We start from the raw sequence: 21,909 nt of genomic DNA, 5'->3' as shown, positions 1-21,909 counted from the left end.
TTGTTCAATTGGATTGCCCAATAACCTTTATAAAAACTACTTAATGTATTTATTAGAATTGGGGGTGAATGGCTTGACCCAATTTCAACCTCTGTTTGGCAAAAGTCTCAGATACTTCCTCACCACTGAAGGAAGGCAACACTCAAAAGGCATTTTGCCCAGCACAATATACTTCTGTGTGTAGGCCCCAGAGTACTTTGACAGAAAGAATCTATGTGTTTCAAATTCGGTCACATTTTAACCTATCAAAGCCGTGTTTGGTAAAAGCTATTTGATGTCCAGGGAGCCTCAGGAGTCCCTCTCACCTCACCTCCCAGCCTTACATTCAGGAAGCAAGGTTTGGTCAAAGGTAAACAGAATTCCAGCCACAAAAGGTTCAAGTTTGGTTTGCCCCTGAAGTTTGAGAGGGTTCTAAACTTGAAATAAATGACATGTAACTTTTATAGGGTGCTAATACACCATAGAAATAAGCCAGACTATCAAATATCCAGGGTTTTCAGCCAGGTCCCAAAAAATGAGACCCGGGAGCCCTGAGGCAAAGCCTTATCCTCCCCAAACCTTTGGGGACTTTTAAAAGGCAACACACAACAAAAAAGGCTCGTGTTTATGGTTCCGTTCCAAAGACTTCGGTGGAGCAAGCTGGTAAAATGCCATCCCTTGCACAGATGTAGGCTGTGTCCACCCTGCTGATCCAAAATCATGATTCCAGGAAGTTTCTAGATTCGAGTTGATGTTTGGCTTTCTAAAACACTCCTTCCAGCTGAACTTGGCAGAATAGGCTCATCCATCACTAAAGTCAACAGAACGCCCTTCAAAATGTGTCAATGACATGTTAAGTTCCAATTCATAAAGACTTTCTACACAATTTCTGCAGTTTTACATGGAATTTATTCAGAATAAGCATTATAGTTTACATCCAAGGTAAATTACATGCTTTTAAGATTTAGAAAACCCTTCATTTTGCCCTGATAAAAAGAGGAAATTTAATGATCATGTAATTTAAATCAAAGCCAAAACCAAAAAGAGTTTAAAAAGCAAGGAACGTAAAGAACGACCTATGAAAGTGACAAAACCACCCCTATTTAACTGTAGAGTAAATTGCATTACTCTTTAACTTTACAAATCTATACAGTTTAAAAAGTATTAATAAACTTTTTAGTTTCTCATAGAAGTTCACAGAACATCACAAATATGACTAGAAACCCAAAGCAATATTTGATGAAGTTAAAGCAGAGTTTTAAGTTTTCCTCCCTTTTTCTATTTTTGATACACCCAATAGCAGTGACCCCCAAAAACTCAGAATTATGATCATTCCATATGCCAATTCAGATAGTCTGCCTGACCCTCCATATGAGATGGTCTGTGTCCTCACGATTCCTTTTCTGTCATAAATCGTTCTTTATTTCAAACATAATATTGATTTCAGAGGAGTGGGAGGTCTCCATTATTCTCATTTGTTCAATCTCTCTCATTCATCGAAGCTGACCTATTTGCAATCTGTAGACACGGAGTTATTCAGCTGGGTTTCCAAGTCTTAGATCACCTGCCACCGGACCACTTAGGGCAAACACTAGCTAGTTCTACATTAACCCAACTTTAAATGACACTTTAACCTAATGATTTCAGGCTGTTCCAGCCATTTCAGCAACAAGCACATGGAGAAACCTAGGCACCTGGGAGACATAATCCAGAGTAAGTGATGGAGATGCCACTGGCCTCAAACATCAGTAAATGCTAGTATCAGATGAGACGAAACTGCTCCCCTCAACACCTTGGAAGCAGAGTTTTAAAATAAGTTCCCAGGCCAAGCTCCTCACTCTTCCTAATTTGTGTGGCCCTGGACAGTGAGTATTGCACACCGAGGACCATGTGGGGCACTGGCCTCAGAATACATCCTTCTAGTCTTAGCATGACCACTGTTTCTCTCTGTGACTTTTTGCAAACAATCATTATACCCTTGGAATCTCAGTTTCCTAGATGATGCCCATGAGTTCTTCCTGTGTTTAATATTCTAGAGACCTGAAAGCTGTTTCCTTTGCTGCCAAAACAAGAGCCTTAGAAAGCAAAAAATATGTCCCCTGGTGTGGTGATCATTAGGGTGGTTTCACAATATCCTAGTTCCCTTCCTTACAGGCACGTGGTAGGACTACATTTCCCCTCACCCTTTGAATTGGCTGTGGCTTTGGCCAATTAAAACCACTGTCATTTCCAGGTAGAAACATTTAAATGGTAGCGTTCAACTCCAGCGTTACCCTTTCCCTGCCATGGTGACCATGGAAGCAAGTTTCAGATGACATCATCTTCAGCCTGAGTCCCCGAGTGACCACAATGAAGCCCAGGGCAAACCCACATCACATAGGTAAAATATAAACCTTGTTGTGCTTCCCCACTGAGATTGGGGGTCGTTACTCCCAGCATAACCTGGCCTATCTTCACTGATGAACTGTCTGATTCTTTTTTTTTTTTTTTCTTTTTTTTGAGACAGAGTCTTGCTCTGTCACCAGGCTAAAGTGCAGTGGCATGATTTCGGCTCACTGCAATCTCTGCCTCAGCCTCCTGAGTAGCTGGGATTATAGGCGCGTGCCACCACACCCAGCTAATTTTTGTATTTTTAGTAGAGACGGGGTTTCACCATGTTGACCAGGATGGTCTCAATCTCCTGAACTCGTGATCCACCCGCCTTGGCCTCCCAAAGTGCTGGGATTACAGGCGTGAGCCAACTGCCTGATTCTTATCAAGTTCTCTATGCCTGCCTCCATCTCCCCACCACAGTCATCTCTCATCAAGAGGAAAGTGCTTGTTATTCTTGCTGTCACATGGTATTTCTACTCTTGCAGGCCACAAGTAACTCCCTTCTTGCCAAATGTCTTTTCTTAATGTGTAGTTTGCACAGCTAAACACATCCCCAAGTCTCTATCCCTTTTTGAAATACCATTTTAACTGACTGATTGTATATATGTAGTTTGTGTCTTCATCACCAGATTAGAACCATGGCATTATTATGGTGTGAGTGAGATGAGCTCCTCATCTTTCTCAGCTTCCATTTCCTCATCCACATTTACCTCAAGAGGTAAATAGGGAACCCTATTGCTTGCCTATCAGATGATTGTGGGCACATTAAGTGAGATGATGTAGCCCATAAGGCATTTATTCCTCTTCTTCTGATACCAAGAAATTAATTTTTTTTCTGATAATAAGAATAAAGTGTGGCCAGGCACAGTGGCTTATACCTGTAATCCCAAAACTTTGGGAGGCCAGAGCCAGTGGATCACTTGATCACAAATGGTGACCCCAGGAGTTTGAGACCAGGCTGGGCAACATAGCAAAACTCCATCCCTACAAAAAGTACAAAAAAAAATGTAGCCAGGCTTGGTGATATGCACCTATAGTCCCAGCTACCCTAGGGGGCTGAGGCAAGGGGATCACCTGAGCCTGGGAGGTCAAAACTGCAATGAGCTGTATTATGCCACTGCACTCCAGGCTGGGTGACAGAGTGAGATCCTGTCTCAAAGAAAAAAAAAAGAATAAAGTATATTCATTGTAAAAAATATGAAAGATCCAGGTATGAAAATGGATGAAATCTTTCTTCTTAAGATTAAATAATAACACCATTTTTAGTTAAGATTCTCCCAAATCCCACCACCTAGAGGTATACATTATAAACATTGTTATAATTTCTCTATGTATTTGTGTATACATAATTGAGATGCTACATATAAATATATACATAATTTTGTATATAACTGATAAATGATGAGCATTTTTCTTTTGTAATTAAATTGTCTTTTAGAAATACAATTTTAATGTGTGAGCAGTGCTCTATCCACTCCTCATCTTCCTGAAACTGATGCTTCTCTTAGTGTTATGGTCTGAAACTTTATGTACCCCCACAATTCATATGTTGAAATCCTAACCCCTAAGATGATAGCATTAAGGGGTGAGGACTTTGGGAAGTGATTAGGTCACGGGGGCAGAGCCCTCCTATATGGGATTAGTGACCTTATGAAAGAAGCCTAAGGGAGTCTGTATATTCCCTTTCACCATGTAGGGAAACAGGAAGATGTTAGCAGTTTGGAACCCAGGAGAGGGCCCTCACCAGAATCTGACCATGCTGGCACCTTGGTCTTAGAATTCCTAGCCTCCAGAATGTGAGAAATACATTTCTGTTATGTATAAGCCACCTACTCTATGGTATTTTGTTAGAGTAGCCCAAATGGACTAAGACACTTAGGAACCTGTTCCCCTGTTTATTTTGCAAATTACTCATCTTCCTGCAGCCCATAACTGGGTCTTTCTCCTTGTGACTCCGTCCTAGAGGCATTTCCACCATCCACATAGAAATACAGGGAATGCAATGAGGTCTGTCTCCACAGTTCTCACCTCTACGTAGATACCTCTCCAAACCTTAACTCCTTTTTCCTCACTTGACCTCTTTCACATGTACCTAACCACCTGTTGATCACTTCCGTCTGGATGTCCTAATATTACTTTAAACTGAGGATGACCAAAATCCAACTCTTGATCCATATACACCTGCCTAACCCAAACCCCTATCACCTGTCCTCACCCTCCCAACCTGCCGCTCCCTAACACATCCACCATTTTGGTCCAAGGCCCTGACCTTTTCTCAGTCATTCATGTTTAAGACGTCAGAGCCACATTTATCTTCTCCTTCCTCTTTTACTTTCCATTCATCACCAACTCCTAGAGTTCTATTTTGGAAATATTTCTTGAATCCATCATTCCCTTCTATCATTACTTTTGACACCCCAAGCTCAGGTCGCTTCCCCTCCCACATGTATAATAAGGTTGAACATAATTATGCATGCATACATATATATACATATGCTCATGTGTGTATCCCTAGCCTCTGTCTCTACCCTTACCCCTAAGTGAGGACACGGCTTTGTCTGATCATCTGTAACAATAGTACTTCCAGTATTATATGAAGCAATGATTGTAGAGCTCTTAGTGCTGAGCCTGGCAAAGATGAAAACACTTAGTATATTCTTAACACAAGAGGCGGAGCAGCATAGTGACTTAGAAACATAATTCAGGAGCTAGACTGCCACTTACTAGATGTATAAATTCACTCTAAGTGAATTATAACTTTTTTTCCCAGGTGGAAAAATTGATTTCATGTAAGAAAAATAAAATAGTATTTACATTTAATAAATAATATTCAATAAGGACTATTACAAAATTATAGAATAAACTGCTTACCTTCATGAAAGAACCTAGACAAAATTTTCTAGGTTTCTCAACTAAACTCAGAGGCAAAATTTGCTTTAAATATGTATTAATTATTACCATTGCTATGTGAAAATTAGGTTATAGTAATTTTTACTCAAATTATATTAAAATGCCCAGAATATGGATTATTCGGGGACAATATAAGAATAGAATTGACTTTTTAAAAAATGTTAGCTTTAGGGGCTACATATGCATGTTTATTACATAGGTATACTGCATGTGGGAATTGGGCTTCTATGTGTATCCATCACCCAAATGTTGAACATTATACCCAATAGGTACTTCTTCAAACTTCATCCCCCTTCTTCCCTCCCTGCTTTATAAAAAAGAAGGAAATCAGGTCCTTTGCAGCAACAAGGATGGAGCTGGAGGCCATTATCCTACACGAACTAACTCAGAAGGAGAAAATCAAGTACCACATGTTCTCACGTGTAAGTGGCAGCTAAACAATGAATTATAAAACTCTGAGCCTCAAGTACCTCTTGTGAAATGGAGCTAATAACATAACTTAGCTCAAAGGGTTTTTATGATGATTAAATGGGTTCACATGGGCAACGCTCTCAGCACAATGCCTAGTACTCAGTAGTGCCACAGAAGTGTCAGCTCTTATTAATGCAGTGCCCAGTAAGTATTCAGCCCATCTATGTCTGCATATTGCTCCATTCACCAATGCTCAACCACACATACACATGCACATATACCCCTGGACTGCCCTATATTCACTCCTCTGCTTACCAAAACTGCCCATTCTTTAAGGCCCTGTCTACACCTGACCTCCTTCACAGCTTGCAGTGATCAAAAGCTGGAGCTCTAGAAGCAGTCAGATCTGGGTCAAGTTTTGGTTCCACCTATAAGATCTCTGACCTTAGGCCAGTCTTAACCCAATGTTTCCTAAACTTTGCTGTACGTTAGAATCCCTTGGGAAGCTTTTACAAATGTTGATGCCGTGGTCACACTGCTCCTAATTAAATCAAAATATTTGAGGGTGGGAGCCAGGCATCTGTATTTTATTAAAGATCCAGGTGATTCCAAAGTGCAGCCAAGTCTGGGAACCCTAGATGTTACTGACCTCTCTAAGCCTACAGATACTCCCCTATAAAGTGGAGAGGGGGCAGAAGCAGCCACACAGGATTGACATAAGTGTAAAGTGAAATAATGCATGGCAAGTACCCTGCCTAATACCCTGGAAGGCACCAGCATGTGCCCATTCCTAGCCACACTACTTTCACCCAACCTGAGTGCCTTCAGTTTTCATTGCCTGCACCCATTCTGCACAATACTTATGCTTAGTTGCTATAGTACAACTGGATTACAATCCCTGGAGGGCAGAGACTGTATCTCCATCTTCTTTGGAAGTCCCTTCAGCACCTGACATAGCACCAGTATCCACACTCAATAAATACCTGTGCAATGGGAGGAAGGGGAGCACAAAGACGTGATTCTGAAACACCCTCCTTTGACCCACTTAGTGCAATGATGGATGAAGTGTAAGTCCAAACTTGATACTTTCCTACCCCATAAATCAGTGGTCCCTTCGTCATCCTCAACAAATGCCCTTCAAGTTCTTGCTCTCTGTTTGCTTCAAGCACCTTCACTTTGCTATGGGGACGAGGGGGCTCAGTTACTTGGCTCCTGAAAGGATGGAGGCCCTGTGTTCCTTGCCACCTCAGCAGCTGCCTGGAGAACCCAGGAACTTGTGAGTTTCACAGAGACACAAAAAAGATGTCTCAGGTTCTGTGCTGGCACAGAAGCATGTGGCTTTTAGTCCTGCTATGCATTCCACAGGCTCTGTCCTGGGACCTGGGAGATACATACTCCCTTCCTTCATTCCACCACCTTGCTGGGCATCTCCCACATGCCAGGCACTCTGCTGGACACTAGCCACAGGTCTGTCTTCAGAAGGGTTTCCACAGGGAAGTTGGGAATCAACAAATTACTTAATCACAATTGTGACTTTAAAGAAAAGTACTGGGTGGTGCAAAAGAATAAAACAACAGCCCATCCTGCACTAGGCACTGTGACTGGCCTCCCTAAGGCAGGCAACTCAAGTAGCCTGGGGAAGTGCAGGTGGTAGCCCTGGCTGGAGGAGGCCCTGTGGTCCCATTCTTTAGAAAAATGCTAGTTGGAGAATCACAGTAATTAAGAGACAATAAAAGCTTTTGACAGTCTAGCAGGAAAGCAACCCACTTGTCTCTATTTAACACAGCATGTGCTTCTTCTAGAAGTACATCTATTAGTAATTCACCAGACAATAATATTTCCTGGGGAAAAAAGTATTAGAAAAGGTGTTTAATTGCTAAAATGTCATTTTCAGTGAAAACAGGATTCAAAGCCACCTCAGAAGTCTTCTAGAATATTCCAGATGTTTCACTTAAAATAATTTCCTAAAAGGTCCTCAATGTGGCAAGACTGGAATTCTGATTTTATATCTAAGATTACATTTTTAAAATACATTGGCTTAGTGTTACATATCTAGAACATAATAAAAGTTTCTTCAAACTAGATGTTGATTTGGCCTCATCAATTACAAAAAAAGAAAAAAAAACCCTGAATAATTGTGTCCATTTCTGATTGTATTAGTCATTCTATGTTGCAGATCATTAAAACTCTCTTTTAAAATAGTTGTTACCAGGAAATATTCAACTGTATTTGAATAATTCATAACTGTTCACTTTCAGAATAATGAAGTCATCACCTGGCTTTCTAAAACGTCCAGTGTTTACGCATGGCTCTGGAGAAATCATTGGATCTTTTAAAGTGAACAGTGGAGCCTTAAAACAATAAAATAAAAAACCCGTTTAAGACCTTAAATCATTAACATGTGTCGACTTAAACTTACACATACATTTGTGTTGTTTAACTAAATATTTGAAAACCAGCCTCTCTCTCAGTTATCTGCCAGGACCCCACTCCGGGTTCCATGCATCTCCTCCTGACGCGTGGCAGCTTCCTGTGCTTTTCAAGAGGCTTGCTTGGCAAGAGCTGATCCTCAAATATTTTGATAAAGCTATTTTTTCCCCTTAAATTACATGTCAGCATGGAGTTGGTGTGTATTTTGTGCTAATGATTTGGAATTTTTAAAGCTATATTTTAAAAACAGACAGGCTCTTCTGAGTTAGGCTCCACCATCCATCCTGGTTTCCTGTCTTCATTCCATCCTGAGTGCAAGAGGATGGTAGTTTTCAGTTTGCACCAGAACACAGAGCCAGTGAAACCCCCACATCCCAGGTTGCAGCAAATCTGGAATGTGAATTGGTCCTGTGGGAATAGCTGGACTTGGCCCAGCTCAACTCTGGGCACAGAAGGTCACCCTGAGATCAAAAAGTGAAGATAAACGCTTAAACCCCCTCCTCAGCAGCAGCAACTTCTCTGACAGTGATGCTGGAGGCTGAAGGATCTGTTAAAACAAGGACTACTAATCTTATTTTTCCAATTACCCTTATCTGACATTTCTATCTCTTCCTCCCTCCCACCTCCCCACTGCAGCCTTAGAGTGACACCTTTTGGAAAAGGTTGAAACTGAAAATCCCCAGACTGCTCTTGGCCTGGACCTGACCATTCTTAAGACTGTGTTTGTGATTTGTTTTCTTCTCACTGAAGTTTAAGCATCAAGGAGCTTTGCTTACATTGGTTGCGTCCTTCTCCTGCAAACAAGTGTCCACATCAAGAGTTTGGGCTCAAACTCTTTTGATTTTTACAACATTTTACATTCTGCCTTTCCTCTTCTCTTCCCAGGCTTATTAACAAAACTTCACACCACAATAAGAGAAGGATAGAGAAGAAATGTGCAAAAATACATACATCTGACTTAAGAGTCTGTTAAATGAGAAAGTGTCAGAATACAAATGAATGACACTTTCTCCAAAATGCGCTTGAGCACTCTTCATTCCAGATGGGATTGGCTCAGTGGAACTTCCTCGAGAAAAAGGCTGTGGGGATGTGCTTCTGGATATGTAGTGTAGGTATATCTCGAGCAACTGGGAGGCTTTATTATACATTTGTCACAGTTCTGCAGCGTGGCAAAGAGATGGCCTTCTCTCTAACAGCCTGGGACATTCTTGAGAAGCAGTACAGACATAGTGAAGGATGTGGACTCTGAAGTCAGAAAGCTTGGGTCCCCATCAGGCCCCAGCTACATGCTGACGGCGTGATTTTAGTAAAGGAGCTTGACCTCTATGTACGTCAATTTCCCCTTCAGCAAAATGTGAATAATAACTGCACCTTCCGGAGACCTTGTGAGGAATACGGGCACTACAACAGCAACACACTTGGCACATAGTAAGCCTGCAACCACCCGAGATTGTCATTAACAGTGGTATTAGCTTAAACACTAGTACTTAATTTTCAGCCTATAAGAGGATACATAAGCAAGACAACAGGTTGGATTTCCTATTTTTTAACATTTTCCAAAATATGCATCACATTTTTCATCTTCAATGGAAAGGTGAAAATTTTCACCATGAAACATGCTTTGTAATAAACCAAATTAATCATATACAAAATATGCATTGTTCATGTTTTAATCTTACTTAGGCTAAATTCCAAACATAAAGATGAAGGAACTGGAGAAGAAAATAGAGAAGCATTGCCCAGTAGAACTTCCTGCAATGCTGGCAATGTTGTAACCTGTTCTGCTCAATATGTATGCCACTAACTACATGTGGCACTTCCAATGTGTCTGCTGCAAACCAGGAAATGAATTCTTTTAAATTTAACACTAATTAAAATTTAAATGTAAATAGTCACAGGTCTATTGGCTACAGCATTAGAAAGTGTAATATCAGAACATCTCATTTTCACAGCTTTGTTGTCCAATGGTGATGTTCAGAAATTATCTCAGTCTTTGTGGAACATTTACCTTTTTTGGTCATAGGAAAAAACATTTCAATTCTTTTAAATTCAGTATAAAGAATGAATTACTATTTGATCCAGTGGTTCTACTTCCTGGATTTATTTTAAGGATATATAATAAGGGATTTTCCCAGAGGAATTTACTCTAAGAATATAATAAACATATTCATCACAACGTTATTTATAAAAATCAGAATAAAAGCTTGTATGTGTATAGATATATTTACATATAAACACCCAATACATACATATACAAACATATATATGTATACATATCTTCAAAAAAATTAGTCACAAAAATTATGGAGTATGTGTGTGTGAGTGTGTGTGTGAGAGACAGTGTGTGTGTGTGTGGTTTAAAAGTGTTACAAAGAAATTAAATAATAAATTATGGGCACCATATTGTTGAGATGTTGGTCAGATATTAAACACTAAGCAAAAAGATTTAAGGTAAAGGAAAGATGCTCATGAAATCTCAAGTGAGGAAAGCAGGCGGTAAACAGTAGATACAATACAATCTCAACTATGTGTTGGGATTTTTGTATATTTGTAGGAAAAACAAAAAGGGGGAAATGTATCAAACTATTCACGATGGCTTTGCTTTCAGGTTTAGGGATTTCATACTCATTATATATTTCTTTGTACTTATTGATAAAATATATATTACAAATGTTTACAAAAAGAGTAATTAAACCAATTTCAACTAAGAAAGATCTGCCTAGAAAATATTTCTGATCCCACGGAATAAGCAGTTGCAGGTAAAACATAGCCTCTAAAGGAGAGGTACGAAGCAGGCCTCCAGAAAAAGATGGGCCCTCTGGCGGCAGTTACAATGGCAGCTAACTTTAGCCAAAAGCACGTTAAGACGGGCTACTCTTTAAGGCAGAGGTACTTTGGTTCTGAGAGTCCCTTCAATTATACTGGTTATAATCCCAGTTCACTAGGGAGAGCCCAAGTGTTAGTGACTCTAGAGCTGTCACCAGTAATTCCTGCCACCTCCACCCTGCCCCACAATGCACTTTACTCATTTCACCTTGTTCTCTAATAAAGTTCCTATGGGTTTTGGAAGTCCAATGTGTTCATTTTCTTTCTTGTTTTGTTTGGTGCTTGTTTAGTTTTGTCTGATTTTGTTATTATCATTTTGTTTCTGCAGCACTCAAAATAAGCTGTGAGTCCCTAGAAAATCAAAACCATTTGTCGAGGCTATTTGGCCATCTCCATTAGCAGAGTCTGTTCACTCCCATTCAACAAATCAGGGTGGTATTCTCAAACAAACCCATTTTCTTATAATGCAAGGATCAGTGCTGGGGCAATTCCAAGGAAGGAGAAGAAAATGGGGTTCCTTTACTTTGAGTTCCCCTACTGACTTGGCTCTGGAAGAGACACCTATTGATGATGACAAATTTCAATCAGCTCAAATCAAGCCTGACTCCAAGCCTGATATCTCTGGATCCTTGCATCACAAGATCTACCTTGAGCAATAGGGAGTGGCTTCCCTGTATGTCACCTTGTTCTTTTAAGCACATGGAATCCAATGCACCCTTGCATCCTCCACCTGGCACAGCCTCTTCTCAAACACACAGTAGATAGTCAACGATGTGGGAGGGAGGTTGGGAGGGAGAAAAGAAGAGAAGGAGCCATACTGTAGAAAGATAATCATTACTGGTGATTTAGATAATATCCTATTTGATTCTCACATATTCCCAAAGAAGCAGACCATTTAAATGATGGATAACTTAAGCTCAGAAAGAGTAAAAGATTTTCGGGTGGTTTACTTTTTACCAGGATCTGAGACTGATTGTTGAATACAAACATAATAGGAGAATAGTCAGAGAGGACTCTACTGAGAGGCTCTGGGAGGAAACCCTGGACCACAAGACCCTCAAGGGCAAGCAAATCCCTGGTTCATCTTCTCTCACATAGTCAGCACCCACAAATGCATGGATGAACATAAATTAGTGATGGATCTTGGGTCCCTTTTGTTTCACTGGAGTAGAACAGTCATTATCTGTTTTGATCCCAGCACGGTTCCAAAATGCCTTAGATGACTTTTGTACTCTATTTAAGTCTTCCATTATTGTACAATAAATTATCACAAGCTTGGTTCCTCATAGTTCTACAGGTCAGAAGTCTAGGCAAGGTGTGACTGGGTTCTCCACTCAGAGTCTCATAAGGTTGCCATCAAGATATTGGCAGTCTACTTTCTCATCTGGAGCTCAGGGTCCTCTTCCAAGCTCATGGAGTTGAAAGATTATTCAATTCCTTGCAGATGTGGGTCTGAGGTCACCCTGTCATGTCCAGTTCATAGAGGCCACCTGTATTATTTGCCACACTGTCCCTTCAAATCTTTAAAGCTAGCAAATGGAGAATCTCCCTCACATCAAATCCATCTCATGCTTTAACTCTCCTTCTTCAGTAAAAGCCCAGCACCATTTAAGGGCTCGCCTTAAGGATTAATTAAGTCAGACCCACCAAAGATAATGTCCCTTTCTTAAAGTCAACTGTGCCAAATAACACACTTAATCATGTGAGTGACATCCCATCACATCCACAGTCACTATCCATAAGGTCGATGAGGCCATTCCCATACTCCGAAGGAAGAATCCCTCCACAAAATATCATAGCTTTGAAGACTTCAGCAGATAATTTTCATGTTGTAAATGCTGTCTAGTCCCAAGGATGACTACACACTAGGTGAAGCAACATTCAAATCAATGACTTGATACTGACTGAATCAGGAAATGAAATTGACTTTCTTAAGAGTCATGTGATAAAAAGGTCATAATTGTGTTCCCTTTTTATAAAACAAACTGTCACACACAAACACAGACACATACATTTTAAGTGTCATGTTTAGCAACAGCTACCAGTGCCTCTTTTGCTAATCCATAGGTACCACCAGCAGGTACTGGTTTCCTTATTATTATAATCCAGGTAAGTTAAAAAAATCACAGTAAAGCTTTATCATCCTCCAACTAAATATATCCTCCAGACTGCTGGCTTGGTTAGCTCTTCAGTGGGAGGAAAGCAAAAACCAGACATAATGTGCCAGAATGAAGTCTTCCGCTTCAATTTCTCCTTTATTTAAAACATTTTATAGGGGCTTTATGTTGACCCTATTGCTTCAGGAGAAGGAAATCCTCCCAAATGCGTCCCTAGGGCACAGCATCCCCCACAGTGTCTTGGCTCCCTCCTCTCAGCGATTACTGCGACATGGAAAAAATTCTTAATTGGTTAACCTTGGGAAAATCACTTCATACAGGGAAGACTCAGAACAAAGAACGCCCACCCAGTCACTTCTTCCCATGTACAAAGCTCCTGGTAAGGAGTATGAGAGGCATCACATGAGCAAGGCTGACCGACAGAACTTAGCTGCATTTTAAAGCTAAATAGAGGGTTCCTATGCTTTCCTTCCATCTCCAAATGGAATAAGTACTCACGCAACCACAACAGCAGATCCACTAAACCTCGCCTCTCTTCCCATTATCAGCGTGCTGCTCAGCATCCTCCTTGTACCCTAGAAAAGGAGACTGCTTTCTGGCTGTCCAGCTGAACTAATGAGAGTGGGGGTTTTGACACTGGGCTCCCAGTACCAGCTACTCTGCTTCTCACCTGCTCCACACCAGAAATTATCCCCTAGCCCCTGCCAGGGGCTATGTATTGGTCCCAAGGGAGCCTGGCAGAGAGTGGGTGGATGGCAAAGGTCAAATTCAGCCCACTCCTATAAAAACAACCAAAGTACACATCCTGCTGTGCATAATTTTCATGCTTAAAATCAGCAACTTTTGTCTTTCTGGATTATCTTGATTCATGGAAACATTTACTGTTTATCTGAGCAGAAACAAAACACACTCAAATCTTAACATGTGACACTTTCACAACTGGGATGAAAAGCTATCTGCCAGAATGTACCATTTATATTCACATATTAAACTCCAAGCTTCACCAAATACCTGTACCATGCTTTGGAAATAGACATCTATGTTTTCCCCCAAAGGACACATTTTCTACGATGTATGTCTTTAAACTACATTTTCAAAATAAATGATTTTTCCCTAGTAGCTCTTCTCTGATTAAAAAAAAAAATCACCATTTTCATTACCAATATGAGATTATAGTCTAGTCTCCTATAGAGTGATTAAACATAACTCTGCATCAAATGTAACTCTGACATCAAATAGTCTCAAGACAAATAAAAGTGAAAACATTGGATTCCTTGCTTTGTAAATGCCAAATGTTCACTCAAGGATCTAACTGTTTTAGCTGGGACTTTTTCTTTCTTGTACAGCTTCTGAAATATTTAAATTGCTTTGTTTAAAAATATTTCTTCTTATTTTTCCTCTCACTTCTTCAAGAATGTATAGCTATAATAAAACCATGATACCCAGAGTTCAAGAGGAAAAACAGCCTCAATATTTAAAATAAGTAATAATTATACATATATCGAAATGAACACCCCATTTTGATGGGTCACATTCAGAAACCTTAAAGGCGCCTCTATCTGGGCAATAGTTCCTTTTGGACTAAAAACAATTAGGCTGTGTAATTTTGTGCTGAATCCCTTCAGATAACTGTGTGTGCACAGCCAGGCCACTTTCTCACTGGCGTGGAGGCCAGGGCTGTCAGGCCCACTCCTCTGGTTAATGTCAGTAGCACTATGTATAAAAGGTGACTCCAGTGTGTACAAATGTTGATCTTTAGAGAAGTCATGCCTAGACTCACACACACATCCACTCTTTCGCCCACTAGGTCAACAGTGGGAACAGAGGGCAGCCCAGGAAGGGACTTGCCAAGAGCAGAGGCTTATTTGTTAGGTTACATAGCCCTCAGGGACTTTCTTGCTTGAGATTAATCCATAATCCTGTTTCGTGTTTAAAAATTCAGGTTCTAAAAGCCTTGCCTATGAGACATTTTCAGAGGTGATGGAGAAATGTTCTCATGTACAGCAACAAATTAAGTGCCAGTGCAAGTGAGCACTGACAAGAAAGGAACTGTGTGGAATAGGTGGCACGACATTTTTGCCCTCATCCAAAATCATTTCTTTAAAGCTTCAAAATGGATACAGATCATATTTTAATGGCCAGAGTACCTGTAGGTAAAAATAGAATAAACACACACACACACACAAGTTGAAACCATCTATGGCTTTTCTGATTGCTGTACAAGTAAAGCAAAATCAAGATGCCCCCTGATCGAAAATACAGCAGAGGTTCTGAAGAAATATAATATTCGCTGATGTGACTTCCAAACTAAATTTCATCTGAATACCAAATAGTAAGAAAGCCCTCATCTCAGCTTTGAACAATTCTATTTTTATTACATCAAAATTGTTTCTTCCCTTGCCAACCTCACTCTACCCCTTTTTGCTACAAACTTAATGTCCAGAAAGCTTCCTTTTACAACTCTAGCAGACCCAACCAAAAAAAGCAGGAATTCCTAATGCTGCAGAAACCATCATGAACATGTTCTCATCTGGATGAGTCTAATAAAGTATAACTCACTCCAACTCTTCAGTGAAGAAAGAGTCTGGGGGGAACACATTTCTGAACTAGAAGGCCATGTGAACTCCTCAACACACCAGATCACTGAGGTGTGGACAGAGCCAGCTGGCCTCGTGGCATCTTTTCCTTCAATTTAGAGAGAAAGAAAAGCATGACAGTTAATAATCCACATTGCCATTTCAATGTGTGACTCAGCCCATGTTCACAGTCATTCCTGCTAAGGTTTAACTTACAATGTTTGGCAACAGAGCTGACCTTTTAAAAGCCAAAGATGAGCATGGGAAGAGCATTTTCTCCCCGGACGCAACTTCTCTAGTCTAACAAAAGCAGCTCCAGTTTCCAAATATGAACAAAAAAGGAGACAAATCACCAAGCTTGTTGCCTATGTCTTGAGGTGTTGCACACTCTTCTTTTTGAGACAGAGTCTCACTCTGTTGCCCAGGCTGCAGTGCAGTGGCGCAATTTTGGCTCACTGCAACCTCTGCCTCCTGGGTTCAAGCAATTCTCCTGCCTCAGCCTCCTGAGTAGCTAGGACTACAGGCATGCACCACCACACCCAGCTAAGTTTTGTATTTTTAGTAGAGATGGGGCTTCACCATGTTGGCCAGGTTGGTCTCGAACTCCTGACCTCAAGCAATCTGCCTGCCTTGGCCTCCCAAAATGCTGGGATTACAGGCGTGAGCCACCACACCTGGCCACACGTTCTTCTTTTTACTTTTTTTATGGACCTTATAGTTTGGAGTAGTGGTGGCAGTGGTGGTGGTGGTGGCAGTGGTGGGTGTGCAGCATCCCTCCTGCCCCCTCCCTCCATAGGCCCTAGTACACACTCTTCCACTTAGCAATAACTCTGAGGGTAAGTCACCATTTGTATAGGCAGAGGAAGCCAAAACCCTACAACAGAGCAGACTAAGGAATTTTCACATCTATAAGCATTGACTTCCAAAATCAAAATACAGTTTTGAAAGAGGCAGTATAGTTTCTATTGCCTTGCAAACAAAACCCCAACTCCTTCCTGCAGCTGACAAGGGCCCTGTATTGTCAAGCCCCCTACTCAACTACACCCCTCGCAACCCTGGTCCATGTAGAATCTGTTCTTTCTTACCATGCCTTGTTTCCAACCCCCTCCTCCCAAACTCTTCAAATAGCAGGCATCTTCTCAACTGTCAGGTCTTGGCATAAATGTCACCACCTCCCAAAGGCCCTTCTGAGTCCCTTTAGATAAAGGAGCTGCCTGCCTCCCACCTGTCCCTGGTATTCTTCATCTCAGCTCCAAGTCGGTTTTCCTCATAGCATGTGTCACAATTTTAAATGACTTTACTTAAGAATTTCCTTCTACGTACCTTCCCATTTCCTTCACAAGGCTTTTTGCTCCATGTCTATCTTACCCCTCCTGTATTTGTAATACCCATCCTGAGGCCTGGCACATGGTTGACACTTTGTAAGTACTCACCTGACTCATAACTAGAATTAGCAAAAATCATACCTGATGTTTATGCTAGTGGTTGTCAAAGTGGGGGCAGGGGATTCTCCAATCAGCAGCAGCAGCAGCAGCCTCACCTGGAAATTTGTTTGAATGTACATTCTCAGCATCCTCTCATCCCATGTTTCTGCCTATTGAATCAGAAACTGAGGATACAGCCCAACAATATGTGTTTTAACAACCCTTCTGATTGATTCTGATTCTGATGCATGTTCAAGTTCGAGAACTGCCGCTTCACACAATATTGCCCACTTTCCAAAGGGCATTCAAACACAGATGTAGGCTTGCCTCTAATTGGGAAAGGAAGAGTGAGCATGATTTTGCAGGAGACTTATCTTTACAGGCAAAGAAGCTGTGAATATTCAGCCTGGAAAAGACTCCATGTTGATGAGTATTTCTGTGTTTGGGGGAGGCTCTGTGAAAGGAATCAATTTATGCAAAGGATTCCCTGGCTCATTTCCATTCAATCAGGGGGTGATCAGGCTGAGTATGATGATGCCACAGCCACATCACTGGCATGGGAATCCTGCCTTCTCTGCAGTTATGGCCCAGATGATAGTGGTGCTTGCCTCCCAGTCTTCATCTTGATGGTAAGGTTTTCTGAAAACAGATACTGCCTTGTCATCTATGCACCCTGGCCTTCACCCAACACCTAGCACACAGTGGTGAATCAGAAAGTATCTGGGAAAGAACTAGTAGCTGAAGTAGTGGTGATATCACCTGCATTGCTGGGAGAAAACGTGCAAGAGGGCTTTGCTTGCTGGATTTATCAGTGGGCTAGTAGCTTTTATATGGGAAAGTGGTTCAAAAACATGGTGGGTAGAGAAAGAATGCAGGACTTAGAGTTAAGAAAGATCCCAGTTCAAATCACAGCCACTTGCTCCTGTGTGTCTTTGGCCAAGGTAGTTGGCCTTGCTGAGTCTCTGATTCCTTAACTATAAATGGAGATATCATGCCCTGCTGCACAGGGCTTTTGTGAGGATTACATGAGATTGCAGGATAAAGTGTCTAGAATAGCATCAGGTACATACTCAGTGCTCAAGATGCTGTAATGACCCATATTAGCATTATTGCTTAATTGTTTGACTGGAGAAAATGAATCAGAGGTCTGTGTCTCTGATGTAATGTGTACTCTGTAAACATTTGATGTAAGAGAGTTACAGAATGGCATTCCTGCCCACCCCATAGTGTTCAGTGTGATGGGAGAGATCCATCAGTATAAAACATGAGGAAACACAGGTGCTGAGTTTGGACTGATGAAGGCTTAGATCCCTTCTCTGCCACTTACCAGCTGTGTGACCTTGAACAAGCCACTTACACTCTCTGGGCTTCTGCATTTGTAGATTGGAGATAATAACACACTTCACTCAGGGTCATAGTGAGGACTGGAGATTAAAATATCCATGAAACACTCAGCCCTGTGCCTAGCCCTTAGTAAGCACTTGATAAACGATAAGTATTATTTACTAAAACCAACAATAGGCAGGGCAGAATTCCACCTCTGCTACAGAAGAGGCAGACGGGGAGGAGCAGAGTGTTAGAGGCAAAAACAAAGAGGGGACGATACATTGGGAAAAGCAACATGTGGGGAGAGGAGGCTTCCCAGAAGTGATAGAGTTTAAATGACAGGGGTCACCACCTCAAAGGTTTGTAGGGTGAAGCAGTTACCGTCATGGTCTGATGCTGGCCAGGAAGGGAAATGCCCTTCAGCTGCTGCTAATTTCCACCATGTAAACATGCAGGTTCTACATGGCCAGATCCTCTGATTTATCAAAAGAAGCAAACATATCTGAATTTTCCTGAAAAATCTTATTTTTTAAGTAGTGTGTCAATCAAAGAGAAAAATATCTTGCCTAAATTGAAACACACATTATAGGCCATATCTGGATCATGAATGATCAGTTTTGAGGCCTTATTTTGAAGGATGACTAGAATTTTGTCAAGCAGGGACGGTGGAAAGAGCATTCTAGCAAGGAAACAGTATGGGCTGGGACAGGAAGGTAGGAAAGGCCAGGTAACGCTCAGAAAGCAGAATTCTGCTCCAGGAGACCGAAAGTGAACAGAGGAGGAAAGGAAGAGTCAGGGAGCAATGCTCAGAGGGAGAAGCCTTCCAGGGAGAGATGTGGGCTGGGCTGGCAGGTAAGTCCAAGAATGCTGACATGAGAAGGAAGGAGTTAGAAATGACAGAAGAGCAGCCAGCTGGCCGGTCACTCTCTTCCCCTCTTTCCCTCTTTGGGACTCAGTTTTCCTTGCTATAAACTGAGCTCATGAATTAGATAAGCTTTAAGCCCTCTTCTAGCCCCATCCATAACACTCAGGGGGGTCACCACAATTCCTACACGCAGGGTTGCCATATGCAGCTCCTGTGCTCTAGGTTCTGGGGGATGTTGTTGTAGCTCACCATCAAGGAAGAAAAGGGTCACATGTCTGCCCCAAAGACCACCTTTTCTAGCCTAGGGACAAGCTAACTTGGGTAATGCAGAAAAAACTGGGGGACATAAGCATAGAGTCAATCCTGAGGTGAAGCTCTAGCTCAAATAATAACACATTCACCTTCATTGAATACCCACTTGGAGCCAGACTCTGGCCCACTTACTGGACAGAATAATGTCTAAGGTCCCACTATTATTTCCACATTACAGATCAGGCACAGGGTGGTTAAATAGGTCTACAGTCAAAAAGCTGGAAAACGGTAGGACCAGCAGTCAAACAGGAAGTCAGTCTGATGCCAGGGTCAAGCTGCCTTCCTCTAGATCCTTTCATATCCATGTTTCAGTGCGGCACTTCTTTCACAATGGTGTCTGAAATTATGTGTCGGTATAACTCAACTGGGAACATTCCTTGGCCACATCGGGACAGACTACAAACCAGAGTTCCCTCTCCTGCTCCAGAGGGTGGCCAAAAGTTTGAGTCCTGGGGAGTTTTGTACTTCTTTTGAGAGGAGAGATAAAAGGTCTTTGTTCCCAAGAACCTGGGATGTTAGTCCAAGGAGTCAAATTGTCAGAATGAGTTTGAATAAGTGGGGAGTAGCTGGGCTTGGAGAGATGTGGATTTCAACTTGCGGTGGCTGTGTAGATCTCACAGACAGCAGGGGTTTGAAGTGCATTCCATCCCAAGCAGCTCCCCAGAGCAGGGAGACAAGAAGCAGAGGACTGAAACCTAAGGGTAAAGGTTCAGGCAGCCATGGGAGCCATGGGAGGGAGTGTGTCAGCCACTATCTTTGGCATGGACCCTGAGCATCCCAGAGGCAGCCACCCCGGGGCAAAGACCACAGGCCTTCCCTCAAGCACTCTGGGCAAACTAAGAGAACCCTGAGGGACATAGAGGGAACCTCATAAAATCTGAGATTTAATTTTCTACCAAACATGATAAATGAGGGGAGGGGTTGTGAACTAACATTTAGTTTGACTCAGAAAACACAAGATGTTAGGTTTTGCATCCAAATATTATAGGATAAATTCAGTCAATGATGATTATTTACGTGGAAAAATATTTATATTGAGAAGGCCTCATTTCTTTGAGGAATTTTGTCCATGTGAATACGAAAAGCCTTCCCTCTCTCGCATACATATACATTATGTATTCAGGTTTTTTTTTTTTCTCTAAATATTCTATGTTTAGGTTGAATCAATGGCTAGTCTATAAGATAAAGGTAAAACTCTATTTTAAGAAAACATTGGGCTGGTCACAGTGGCTTGCACCTGTAATTTCAGCACTTTGGGAGGTGGATGGGGGGCAGATCACTTGAAGCCAAGAGTTGGAGACCAGCCTAGCCAACATGGTGAAACCCAGTCTCTGCTAAAAAATACAAAAAAAATTAGCTGGCATGGTGGTGCACACTGGTAACCCTAGCTACTCTGGAGGCTGGCTGAGGCACAAGAATCCCTTGAACCTGGGAGCTGGAGGTTGCAGTCAGCCCAGTGAGCCAAGATCACACCAGCCTGGGTGACAGCAAGATTCTGTCTCCAAAAAAAAAAGCAAGAAAAACAAAACATTAATATGTGTGTGTGTGTATATATATATGTAGACATATAAATATATGTTTCTAACTCTGCTGGAAATGAGAGAGAAACCAAATATTCTAGGGGTTTCCCTAAGACCCAACATCAATACCCCAAAACTAATTAACTAATAAGTATTAATACTAATTAACAATTGCATGGCATTAATTTTGTGCCAGGCATGGATCTAAATCTTGTGAGTGTGAACAATTGTCTATAACACCATTTATTTCTCCCAACACCCTGTTGAGTTTTCATTACCATTTTACAGATGATGAAACTGAAACACAAAGAGGTTAAGCAACTTGCCCACAGTCACACAGCTAATGAGTGGCAGAGCCGGGATTTGAACCCAGGCTGTCAGGCTCTAGAGTCTGAAAACTACTAGAATATTTTGCTTTGTAACATCTGTTGTAAGGATTGAAGGTAAAAATGTATCATGTTTCAAGCTTTCTAGAAATTCTTTCACTAATTCAACACACTTATTGTGGCACTATGCCAGGTATGAGGGACGCAATCCCTGCACTCATGGTGCTCACAGTCTAGCAGAGAACTTCTCCTCTTCCCCTTTCCCTCCTTCCCCATGCTCCATCCCTCTCTCTGTCCCAAGGAAATTATCCACATGAACAGACTTTATTTCACAACTTCATCTAAAAACTCACATGCACATACCCTGATGATGTAACTGAACAGGTCTAAAAAAAAAACAAAACCCCAAATTTACAAATTTAAAAAAGAAAATCACCAACCCAAAGAGAGGAGGACATGGCCCAATGGGAAATAAACCCAAATTGCTAAGACACATACAGCACTAAAATCTAGA

The 21,909-nt window shown here is 41.5% G+C and overlaps 1 protein-coding gene across 13 annotated transcripts in view; it reads right to left on the bottom strand.

Moving 5' to 3' along the window:
* Positions 1-21,909, bottom strand: part of ERC2 (ELKS/RAB6-interacting/CAST family member 2) — a 1,259,367-nt gene that overhangs the window by 380,642 nt on the left and 856,816 nt on the right. The window lies entirely within an intron of this gene.

This window comes from Papio anubis, chromosome 2 (assembly GCF_008728515.1).
Source record: "Papio anubis isolate 15944 chromosome 2, Panubis1.0, whole genome shotgun sequence".
NCBI classification, from domain to species: domain Eukaryota; kingdom Metazoa; phylum Chordata; class Mammalia; order Primates; family Cercopithecidae; genus Papio; species Papio anubis.
The sequence above is the reverse complement of the archived record's forward strand: the minus strand, read 5'-3'. Positions and strand labels throughout refer to the sequence as shown.